General features: G+C 37.8%; 1 non-coding gene across 1 annotated transcript; it reads right to left on the bottom strand.

The window, feature by feature from the left end:
• Window positions 1–370: 370 nt before the first annotated feature.
• Window positions 371–474, bottom strand: LOC120068713. Its single transcript, XR_005479338.1, has one exon. It is a non-coding gene; the product is annotated as a small nucleolar RNA R71 (small nucleolar RNA).
• Window positions 475–13225: the final 12751 nt, after the last annotated feature.

Raw genomic sequence — 13225 nt, 5'->3', positions numbered from 1 at the left:
AGCACGCGTCCCATGAGGGAGTATGTGTCCCCTGTACTGTATGATTTCTCTCCAGGAATCATATACCCAACGCCGGATGGGACGAGGTTCGAGATGAAATCTGTAATTCTTCAAATGCTCCAGACTGTTGGACAATTTGGGGGTGGTCGTGGTGAAGATCCTCATGCCCACATGAAGCGTTTCCTGGAAACGTGTAACTTATTTGTGATTCCTGGAATCACCCCAGAGACGATCAGGCTATCTTTGTTCCCCTATTCTTTGTGACGCAAAACAATGGGTAAGCTCACTAGAGCCTAGTGAAATCACCATCTGGGGGAAGTTGGGGGAGAAATTTATGCAAAAATACTTCCCACCTATCACCAACGCGAGGAGCCATCGAGAGATTATGAATTTTGAACAAGAAGAAGCTGAGACCTTAAGCGCCGCATGGGAGCGTTTTAAGGGATTGGTAAAAAATTGCCCGAATCATGGACTACCACTAACTATCCAAATGGAGACTTTTTATGGTGGATTGAATAGTGCATCGCAGATGGCAACCAATGCAGCAGCAGCTGGTGGAATTATGGATAAATCTTACATTGAGGCTAAGGAGATATTAGACCGCATTGTTAAGCAAAACATGGAATGGATGGACGATACGTATGACGGAAGAGCTGACAGGAAGAAGAGATCTCAGAATGTTAATTCTATCGATTCTAACGCAATAGCCACACTTTCTGCACAATTGGCTACGATGACCAGCCTTTTGCAGAACATAACGCTAGGAAACGCATCAAATCAGCAGAAGGTGAATCAGGTAGAAGCGATCGGGAAGCCCATGTTTAGCTGTGTGAGATGTGGAGATCCCCACTCCTATGCTGATTGCCTGCAAAACCCACAGTCAGTATGCTTCATTAAAAACAACCCATTTTCCAATACATATAATCCTTAATGGAGAAACCATCCAAATTTTTCTTGGACAAGAGGAAATCATCAGGTGCACCACCCAGGGGCGAACCAGCAGCAAAGGCAGGGATTGCCACCTGCATTCCAACCAACGCATCAGCCACACCAACAGTCCTTTAATAGAGGATGACAGGTGTCGAGCTCAAGATCTCCACTTAAGAACTATTAAAGGAGTACATAGCTCAAAATGACGCGTTTCTGAAAAGCCAAGCGTCGTCTATCAGAAACCTGGAAATACAGGTAGGGCAGATAGCGAGCGAGTTGAAAAATAGGCAGCCTAGAGTTCTACCTAGCAATACTAAAACGCCTGGGAACAGAATGGAAAGGAGCAATGTCACGTAGTGACATTGCGAAGTGGAAGAGCTCTTTAAGAAAGAAGAACGAATCCAAGAAACAGCAGGCCTTTAAAAGAACACAACACATGTTCAATGGGAATAGAAGATCAAGAAGAAAGAATGCCTGAGACCACAACCCATTCAGAACCCAGTACGTCTAACACGAGAAAACCTGTGGTGCCGCTGAATGCACCATTGCCTAGATCTGATGAAGAAGAATGATGAACAACAATTCAAGCGCTTTCTTGAACTCCTAAGGCAGTTATACATCAATATTCTACTTGTAGAAGCCCTGGAGCAGATGCAAACATATGTCAAATTTTTTAAGGATATTTTGACAAAGAAAAGAAGAGTCAGCGAAACGGAAGTAATCACGCCAACGCAGGAGTGCAACGTGTTAGTAAGCGATAGTCTACCCAAGAAACAGAAGGACCCTGAGAGCTTCACAGTTTCTTGCTCGATAGAAGGGTTAGATGTGGGACATGCATTGTGCGATTTGAGAGCCCACATTAATCTCATGCCAACCCACTTCTGTTAATCTTCAGCTCGCTGATAGAACAATCAAGTACCCTGAAGGAAATATTAAAGACGTTCTGGTAAAGGTTGATAACTTCATATTCCCAACAGACTTTATTACCTTGGACTATGAAGCGGATATGGAGGTACCAATTATCCTTGGATGCCCTTTTCAACCTACTGGGAAAGTTTTAATCGACGTGCATAAAGGAGAATTAACTATGCGTGTAGACAATCAAGAGGTGAAGTTTAACGTATTAAACACATTAAATTTCCCAGATAATGAAGATTGTCAACTGAACAGTATAGAGTTTCCTAAAGAAGAGACTCATGTATGCGAGGTCCTCGCGTTGGAGGAGAACCTGAAAGAACCAGAGCCGCAAAGTCTGAGTGAGCGGCGGATAAAACCAATGCATCCATCACTTAAGGAACCACCAGAACTTGAGTTGAAACCATTACCTAATCACCTGAAATATGCCTTCCTTGGAAAAAACAAAACTTTACCTGTGATCCTTTTCGCGAATCTTACTGATCCTAACGAGCACTCTCTTTTTCAAATGCTGAAAAAGCACATGTGTGCAATAGGTTGGACGATAGAGAATATCCGTGGTATTAGCCCATCTTATTGCATGCATAAGATCAGGTTGGAAGAAGGGAAGTCAGAATCGATTGAGCCTCAAAGAAGGTTGAACCCCATAATGAAAGTGGTTAAGAAAGAAAACCTAAAATGGTTGGACGCGGGAGTCATCTATCCTATATCCGACAGTAGCTGGGTAAGTTCAGTCCAATGCGTTCCCAAGAAAGAGGGAACGACTGTGATAGTCAATAGCAATAGTGAGCTCATACCTTTGAGGACTGTCATTGGCTGGCGCATCTATATGGATTACAGGAAGCTTAACGCAGCAACCAAGAAAGACTACTTCCCCTTTCCTTTCATTGACCAAGTTCTTGACAGACTTGCTAGCAAAGAATTTTATTGTTTTCTTAATGGATATTCTTGTTATAACCAGATTTTGATTGACCCAGAAACCTATCCCTTTGGAATATTTGCATCCAGACGCATGCCCTTTGTGCTGTGCAACGCACTTGGAACATTCCAAAGGTGTATGATGGTTATCTTCTCTGACTTCTTAGAAAACACCATTGAAGTCTTCATGGACGATTTCTCAGTCTTTGGAGACTCATTCCAATCATGCCTAGATAATTTGGAGGTCGTCCTTTCTCGATGCGAGGAAACAAACCTTGTGCTAAATTGGGAAAAATGTCACTTCATGGTGACTGAAGGAATTGTCTTAGGCTACAAACTATCTAAAGTTGGGTTGGAAGTAGATGAAGCCAAGATAGATGTCATAGCAAAACTTCCACCACCATCAAATGTTAAAGCTCTACGAAGTTTTCTAGGGCATGTTGACTTCTATCGAAGGATCGTTAGAGGATTTTCTCAAATTACGCGACCTCTGAATGCATTACTAGAGGCGAACTGGCCCTACAATTTCAATGAAGACTAATGTGACGTGTTTGAAACATTGAAATATGCGTTGACTACAGCCCCGATACTAGTAACACTGGATTGGACGCAACATTTTAGTCTCATGTGCGATGCGAGTGATGTTACAGTAGGAACAATGTTAGGGCAGAAGAAGGGAAATTTGATACATCCCATCTCTTACGCATCCAAAACATTGATGACTCTCAGGAACACTACACAACCACTGAAAAAGAAATGTTGGCTGTAGTGTTTGGCATCGAGAAGTTTAGATCTTACTTAGTTGGTGCATCAACCACCATCTATACCGATCACTCAGCCATAAAGTTCCTGATGAGTAAAAAGGACACGAAGCCAAGATTAATAAGATGGGTGCTACTGTTACAGGAATTTGATATTGATATTCAAGACAGAAAGGGAACTGAGAACCAGGTGGCTGATCACCTATCTAGGTTAGAAAATCAAGAAATGAAAGATCAAGAAAGTGAAATCAAGGACACATTTCCTGATGAAAGCTTGTTCAGAGTTGAAGGTAGGGAACCTTGGTACGTGAACATAGTCAATTATTTAACTACCAAGAAATTCCCTAAGAACTTCAATTCTCAGCAAAAGAAATGGTTAGTACATGACATCAAATTTTATTTTTGGGATGAACTATTTCTGTATAAACAAGGCTCTAACTCCATAATGCGTCGATGCATTCTGGAGGAGGAGACAAAACGCATATTGGCTGAATGTCATGACTCTCTTTACAGAGGGCATTTCGGTGGGCAAAGAACTGCTGCGAAGATCCTTCAAAGCGGGTACTTCTTGCTCACCCTCTTCAAAGATGCGAGGGAGTTTGTTCGTAAATGTGACCCCTGTCAATGCATCGAGAATATTTCTTCAAGGGACGTAATGCCCTTGAACAATATTCTCGAAGTTGAGCTATTTGATGTTTGGGGTATTGATTTTATGGGACCTTTTCCCCTGTCCTGTGGCCAACAATACATCCTGCTTGCAGTAGACTATGTATCAAAGTGGGTAGAAGCAGTAGCTTGTGCCAGAAATGATGCATCCACTATTTCTAAGTTTCTTACCAGGAATATCTTCACATGCTTTGAAACGCCAAGAGCCCTGATAAGTTACGAAGGTACGCATTTTATTAATCGCATCATTTCTAAATTACTTGCCAAACATAATGTTAGGCACAAGATCGCTAACGCCTACCACCCATAAACGAACGGTCAAGCTGAAGTATCCAATCGAGAAATAAAATCTATTCTGGAGAAAGTTGTCAATGCATCGTGGAAGGACTGGGCACAGAGGCTGGATGAAGCGCTCTGGGCCTATAGGACTGCCTACAAAACCCCCATTGGTATGTCTCCATACTCTCTAGTATTTGGAAAATCTTATCACTTACCTTTAGAGTTGGAGCACAAGGGTTTTTAGGCAGTTAAGAAGCTAAATTTGAACATGGACGTTGCGGGCGCTCAACGCAAACTTCAGCTCAATGAGCTTGAGGAGTGGCGATTGAACGCATACGAGAACAACAAGCTTTACAAAGAGAAGAAAAAACATTGGGATGACCAACGCATTAGTAAGAAAGAGCTTATTGTTGGCCAAAAAGTTCCATTGTTCAATTCACGTTTGCATTTGTTCCTAGGGAAGTTAAAATCCAGGTGGTCTAGACCCTTCATCATTAAAACAGTCTTTCCATATGGAGCAGTGGAATTAACACGGGAGGATGGCACCAACGCATTCAAAGTAAATGGCCAAAGAGTGAAGCCATACTTTGAAGATGGCCTAGAACGTCAAAAGTCACCCCTCGCACTACACGCACTAAACAATAGACACAAAAACTAAATGATCACGTAGACGACAACGAAACTGCGAAGCCTGATCAACTAGGCGATCGCTTAACGTGACGACACAGGTAAATAATTTACCTTGAGTTACTAAGGGATCGTTTAGTCAGTTACTAAGCGATGAAGCTTGCTGACCTAAATGATCTTCTAGTGCACGCGCGCATTAAATGATACGTGAGCATCCCATCGTTTACACGACCCGATACTCAACGATCACTTACCCATCGTCTACACGATGCGATCAACCCTTGATCGTCTCCTTCCTTGAGGATCTCCAATGCTTGATCTAATCTTCTTCACAAAAAACTTAAGACTCAAACAAACTTTGAATTACAGACTCGACAACGATTATTAATTCCCAAAAATGCAGGGGCCTTGACAAACAACCGAAAAAGTAATAGAATTAAATCAAACCGAGGCTAAAATCCATGAAAACATTCAGTAATCCGCACATCCACAACAATTTAATGATTAAACAAAGCATACATGCACCCACCAAGAATGTATATCTAATTCGTTGCAACAATGAAATTGGAATATCAGAACCTGGCTCTAATACTAATTGAAGGAACTTTTAGCGAAGAGTATCCATGAGCGCATTCGGATCTTTCCGATTTCATCGTGACCAAAATACAACACATACATTCTAACATAAAGTTATGCAAACACACTAATTAAAGACATGCTTTGAACAATAAAATAAAAGGGAAAGAGTTCTCATACCAGTTGAAGACCCTCTTCAAGCTTTGAACTCAGACGCAGCGGAGGAACCTTTACGCGCGCACTATCGCCCAACAAACAAGTTGGCTGCAGCAGCACGATCGTCTACACGAACGGCAACAACACAAACAGTTCCGAACAAGTGAACAACAGTGGGGACGACACCACCAAATGGAGCCCTTGGTATTCTCGGAGTGAGAATCCAAAGTGTGGTCTTTGGTAAATTCAGTAGAGGTTGGAGAAAGAATAAATCGTGTAGATGATAAGTAAGTGGGAAAGAAAATGAGCTATCGTGTAGCTAAGTGCTTATCGTTTAGAAGAAGCTACACGATCGTGTAGGTTTTATTAAGCGATCCTTTAGTAAATAGTGGACGATCGTTTAGAAAATGTGGCACACTATGCGATCGTTTAGGAAAGCTAAGCAATCGTTTAGGGACAAGCGTGCGATATTTAGGTGGCTGGTGTGCGTGTTTAGGCGATGAGCGACTATCGTATAGGCTCTCAAACCATACGATCATAACGTTTTCACACTGATTGCTAATTAATATTCGAACCTTCTGCAAAATGAAATAAATTTTCATTTTATTCATCGGTTACCATAAACGAATGCGGTTGCTCCCACTAACGCACAACTGAGAGAAGTTTTAGGCCAATTATCATATAATTAACCAATTTAATAATTAATGAATATAATCATATTATATTCTTACTCTATAGTTTGATATCACATATCTACTATAGTAATTTCTTCTGTACATGATATAAATCATATTTATATCTAAATTCCTCCAAAATAATGTATCTCATACATTTAGTCAATTATATCATATATAATCCACCAGTTCAATCATATCATATATAATCGAACTCCCTCTTGTCAATTTGAACATTTCAAACTGACTCAAATATTGATTCTCGACTTTATCCAAGCTACCTAGGGGACCTAATGGACCTGTGGGTCGAAGCTCTAACGGTTGGTGAATAGCTTACTAAACTCTTTAGCCACAAGATCCACCATCCGTTAACTGTCAGATATTCCACTAAAGACCAATAGCTAAACTCTTCTTACCATAGATATATTTCTGTTTCCATCGGATATAACCAATCATGAGTACGATAACCTTTCACAGATGCTTGTAAGTACAGCTAAGCCAATTTACCATTTTGCCCTTGTAGTTACATCTTACTCCTTAAGTACCACTAATTCCTCTAATGAACAATACAACATAGTCTAACTATATGTGAACATCTCTCGGGCCAAGAGAAGGTATGTGGCGTTATATCGTTCAAGCCCTGAAATCAGTCCTTAAGGGAGCTATCTATCTACTTACCCCTGCTTCATGGAAGGAGTGAATTTCATCTTGTGTAGCTGAGTTCCCAGCTCCCAACTAATCCCCAAAATTGTAGGTTTGAATCGGCGACCTGGTCACTCTACCCATACAAATCAAAGGACCGCCCTCAATGGTAGAAGTTCCCAACTCACTCAGGATTGAGGTCATGTTATCTATGGTCATCCTAGTGAGTGAAGTCTCTGTCATAAATGGTGTCATATAACGAGACGTTAACACTTTGTGGTCAGGTCTTATACAAACTCTTTGTAGGACGCCCCCACTCGCATGTGCCCTACACGAATGATCAGGATTAAATCATCTATGACAAGTCACAACACTTATGACCATTCCACAAAGCGGGCCACATCCGTAGCGTTACCAGGATAAGGTTTCCCTCCTATATCCATATACTACAGACCATTTTGGTTATCACTCAAGACATGATCCACTTGTATGTCACCACAAACATGCTTAAGTTACATACAGATAACCAGGGATTTTATGTTTATTGGTTTGTGGTAAAGCAAATAAAACATACAACTGAGCAAAAAACAAGATGTGAAGTAAATATCATATATTATACAACACAAGCGTTCGTACAAACTGTTTACAAACTATAGGACACGAGACTTTAGGGCATCAACCCCAACATATAAGTTATGGTCCTACTATGACTGAGTTCTCTCTTCCAAAGAGAGGTTGTGGCCACTATGTTCAAGACCTGGAATCAACCCTTAAGGGAGCAATCTATCTACTTACCCCTGCTTTGAGGAAGGAGTGAATTTCGTCTTGTGTAACTGAGTTGCCAGCTCCAAATCAAACAAATCCCCAAAAAGGTAGGCTTGCTGAGTTGGCAATCTGGCCACTTTTACCCATACTAATGAAAGGACCGCCCTCAAAGGCAGTAATTCCCAAAACACTCTGGATTAAGGTCATGTCACCTACAATCGTTTAGGTGAGACGTAAGTCTCAGGTATCAATAACGTCATATAAAGAGACAAATCATCTCATGGTCCGATCTTATACAAACTCTTTGTATAGGACATCCCCGCTCGCATGCCTCCACATGAATGGTCAGAATCAACCATCTGTAGTAGTTTAGAAAACTTGTAAACCTCTACAAAGCGGGTCATATTCATAGTGTCACCTAGATAAGTTATCCCTCCTTTAATCTTTATACTATAGACCTTTTTAGGTTATCACTTAAGATATGATCCACTTGTATATCTCATATACATGCTTATGTTTTTATACAATAACCATGGAGCTTTGTTTATTGGATATGAGTAAATGCAAAATAAAATAACTTTTATTTTATTCATAACAATGTGTACAGTGTTTACAAACTACGAGACTCTAGGAGAATTAGGACACCAATTCCAACAGTTACCTACTTTTCACCAATGGTTTAAAAAATCAAGCCAAATTGAGAACTAAAAAATGTAGCTTTCAAAAAGTTGTTCTTGTTTTTTAAATTTGTCTAAGAATTCAATCAATGTAATTAAGAAAGATGCAAATCATGGTAAGAAATGTGGATGATATAGGCTTAATTTTTAATAAAACAAAATGGTTAGCAAACAGAACCTTAGTTTTTGAGAAATTTAAATAATGGAAAACATGAAGGGATGAAAAATGTAAGGCACAGCAGAAGCCAAAACAAGAACCCAAACGTATTTAAAATTGACATTTAAAACAAAACAATTTTGATTTGTAATAAAATAGAAAAATAGATTAAGCATACAATTCAAAAACATAATTATACAGAGGAAAAAACCTTATCTTGCAAACCTTTTTACAGTTAATTTCTCTATTGGGTATTGAAATTGGGCACCACCACTTGGAGTCCTCTCTATTCTCTTAGGGAAATTGAGAAGGTGACAATTCTAGGATTCTCTTTTTTTTTTTTTTTTTTTTTTTGGAATTGGGAGGAAGAGGGAAGACAAACAATGCAGAGAATTTTGATTATCGATCAATTGATCTTCTCTGTGTTTTTTTCTTTTGTTTTGATAGAGGGAGAATGGGAGAAAGGTTGTAAGTGAATCCCACGTCTCTACTAACATCCCTACGAGGGGAGTTACATTTTATTTTATTAATATTAAATAAAATTATTCATTTAATTTAATTAAATAAATAAAAACAATAACCATTTAAATCATATTTAAATGGTTTCCTCTAACATAACCTATAGTTTTAATGTCAACTAATGTGCATTACTTTGAACATATAGTTTTCACAATTTAATTAAATTCAAAATCAATTAAATAAAATAATTAATTAATTCTCCAATTAATTAATCATCCAATTAAATATTACATTAATTTAAACTGCACATTTGAATCATATTCAAATATATTTCTCATTTAACCTGTAGTTTTATGTGCATCCAATGCACATTATTTTTAACCTATAGTTTTCAATATGAATCTTATTCGTATTAAATTAATATTTGAACTCTTTTCAAGTATTTTGTTCTCTCATTTATTAATTTTGAATCATATCCAAAATTGATAATAAAGTCTAAAATTAAAATTTATATTAAAATGTATCAACATACATTTAAAAAACTTTCCAATTCTGAATTTGAACATTTCAAATTCAATTTAATGACAAATTACCTCAATACCCTTTACAAGCTAGGAATGGGACTTAATGGACCTAAAGATTAGAAGCTCCAACGATGTGAGATTAATTGGCTAAACTCATTAACCAAATTAATCAATATTTGTTAATTGTGGGTACACTCCATTAAAGACCCACAGATACACTCTTCTCACTACATATATGTTTCTATGTCCACGGAATACAGACCAATAATAGCAAGTTAGTCCTTCACGAGTGTTCGTAACACTAGTTGGGTCAAACTACCGTTTTACCCCTAGGATACCTCTACATCCTTAAGTACCAGTGCTCCTCTAATGAACAACCTGTTTATGGTCCAACCATTAAACAAAAACCCCTCTCGGGCAGTGAGAGGGTAAGGCTCTTTGTTCAAGTCTCGGGACACCACTTAAGGGAACACTCATCTACTTACCCTAAAGACAGGAAGGAGTGAAATCCATCTTGTATGATTATGTTCACAGCTACCCACTCGGCCCCAAAATGGTAGGCATATTGAGTCGGCTAATTGGCCACGATCACCCTTACAAATCAAAGGACATTCCCATATTAACAGGAGTTCATAATATACTCAGGAGTAATACTAAGTTGCCTAGGTTATTCTATTGAAATAGAAACCTAACTAGTCAACGGGGTTACATCTAGTGATTACTATTTCACAGTCCAATATTGTGCAAATTCATTGCCCATGATACCCCCACTCATGTGTCTCCTACATGAATGCATTGGATTACTGCGTTTGTAACAAATACAAAGTGGGTCGTATCCATAGTCTTATCAAGATAAGGTACTCAACCTTAATCCTATACTATAGACCCTTTAGGCTGTATCTTGAACATTGATCCCTATATGTCTCTATATACAGTTCAAGACTCATAAAGCAGCCGGATGTTAGTTTATTGGACTTTAGGTTTAATAACAAAAAATTAAATAAAATATCATTAATACTTATTGAGAAAAATATTAATAACTATTTATTATTAACGGTCATTTAATTACATTCACTATCTACGAGTTTTAGGACATAAAACCCAACAAAACAATGGTTGAAAAAAAGTCAAGTTGTCAAATTAAATGCCTTAAATATCTAATATACTTGAGTTTTGTACAAAAGAATTGAATAATTTTTGCAAACAATATGGAATTCTCAGATATAGAACAGTGAGGTATACACCCTAACAAAATAAGGTGACAAAAAGGCTGAACAGAACTATACTTGAAAGAGGAAGAAATCTCCTATCAGATGTCATCCTACCAGAGAAATTTTAGGCCTAGGCTGCCTTCTATACAGTCTACACACTCAATAAATGCCTCCATGCATCTCTTGACTTACTTACTTCTGAAGAAAAATGGACCAAACACCCTTCTAACCATGCAACCTAAGGGTCCTTGGGTCCATTGGTTATGTTCATCAGAATGAAGGTAAACTGAATGTCTGAGCCATCAAATGTATGTTTGTAGGTATCACTGAAGGTGTAAAAGGCTTCATACTATGGAATTCTACTGAAAGAAAGTGTGTAACCAAAATATTTTTTATTTTCAGGGAAAATGAAATGTTTATGTAGAAGAGCAATGTCCCTAAATAATTAACTCAAGAGTTGATTGACAAAATTGAGGTGGAGCATTCATTTAATCCTAATTCAACTCCCTCAAGCTTAAATTCTGAAAATACTAGTGGTATAATGTCTCAACATGATGAAGAATAAGAAGGGATAGCCAATGAAATTGAGCAAGAGGGTCCAGACCTTAGAAACTACTCTTTGGCTATAGATAGGCAAAGGAGAATTATAGTACCACCTACAAGGTATGAAGCTGATTACATTGACCTAGCATTGAATGCTTCAGAAAAAGTGGGTGACTCAGAACCATCCACATTTGAAGAAACATTGAGTTGACTAATGTAAGAAAATGAATAGAAGTTATGAAAGAAGAAATTGAGTCCCTAAGAAGAATGAAACTCGGGATTTAGTTTCTCTACCAAGGGATGTAAACCAATTACCTCTAAATGGGTGTACAAGTTCAAAGAATGTATCCCTAACATACAAGAATCTAGATTCAAAGCTCGGTTGGTTACTATGGGATTCACTCAAAGATAGTGGGTGGATTACAATGAGATTTTCTCACCAGTTGTAAAATAAACCTCAATCAGATTGCTTCTATCTCTAGTAGTACAACATAACCTAGAGCTAGACCAGCTTGATGTCAAAATAAATTTTCTTCATAGCCTATAAGTTGACTTTGGTTGATACACAAATGAAGTTTGTGATTCCCTTTCTATTTTAGTTAGTATAAGAAGTTATAGCGTATAGATATGTAATGTTATGTCAGAAAATATGATCATGTTATGTCAGATAATATGTCTGATCATTCTTTTCCTGGTGGTGGTTGCTGTTACTTTTTGCTTTTTTTTTCTTCTACTACTTCTTAGAAATGAGTAAAAAGGAATGGAGAACCTCTTCACCTATCGATTGAATTTGTGTATGTATTATTTTTTGTTTCTAATGTTGGAAATACTAAGAGGCTTTAAATTTCAGTTGGGGGAGGTTATGTAGAAATTTCTACTGAGTTAGGGGAAGGTTAGTACATTATATTAGTATTTTGAGGTAGAAAATTTTTGCTATCTATATTTGATCAACTCTTTTTAGAGATTTAGAAATTTCACTAGCTATGTTTTTCCATTTAGGGGTTTTGAGTGCAAGGGAGAGAGCATAGCTATTTATATTAAGTTTCTCTTGAGATTTCTGAATTTCTAGATTGTTTTCATTATCTCTTTATTGCTCTTGCTGAAGATTTATAATTTATTTTGTCTTTGCTGTAGTTTTTATGTTGCACAAGGGTAAAACTCTTAAACTCTTTCTTGTTCTAAACATATCTTTTGTGGCGTGTTCTCTTTCAAGTAATCTTCACTTTCTAGGTAGGGCGAATTAGAGTTTCCTTTCCCATATCGATTTATGCCTTGCTCTGAATCTACATTGGTCCTCTTTGATGCTTTTCCTTGGCTTCCTTAACCCAGAAGCTGAAGTAACATGTATCGTTTTGGTTGGAACTATCAGACTGGGAGAACATCCAAAGATGTGTGATTCTGAATCTTTAAGGTTTGTCTTTCAATTCTCTTCTCTATTTAGTTGTTTGCATATAAAAAAGAAGTTGAAAGACCAAGGAAGGAGAAAGCATTTTTTGTGGTGGTTATTTTAGGATCTTGATTGTACTCTTTTATGTTCTTATATAGGATCGCTTTTCCTTTCCATTATAGAGGATGCTTTCGTACTACTAGTAGAAAGTGATTATGACATTATCATTGCCATGATTTGCGATTTTAATTATTTGTTTTATAAATTTGATTATATAAATATTAGAATGCCTTTTGGTGGTCAGTCACAAGAGTTATGATGGTGCTATTGCATACATTCGGTCCTTCTAAACCTATAC

The sequence above is a fragment of the Benincasa hispida genome, chromosome 12 (genome assembly GCF_009727055.1).
Source record: "Benincasa hispida cultivar B227 chromosome 12, ASM972705v1, whole genome shotgun sequence".
Classification (NCBI taxonomy): Eukaryota; Viridiplantae; Streptophyta; class Magnoliopsida; order Cucurbitales; family Cucurbitaceae; genus Benincasa; species Benincasa hispida.
The sequence above is the reverse complement of the archived record's forward strand: the minus strand, read 5'-3'. Positions and strand labels throughout refer to the sequence as shown.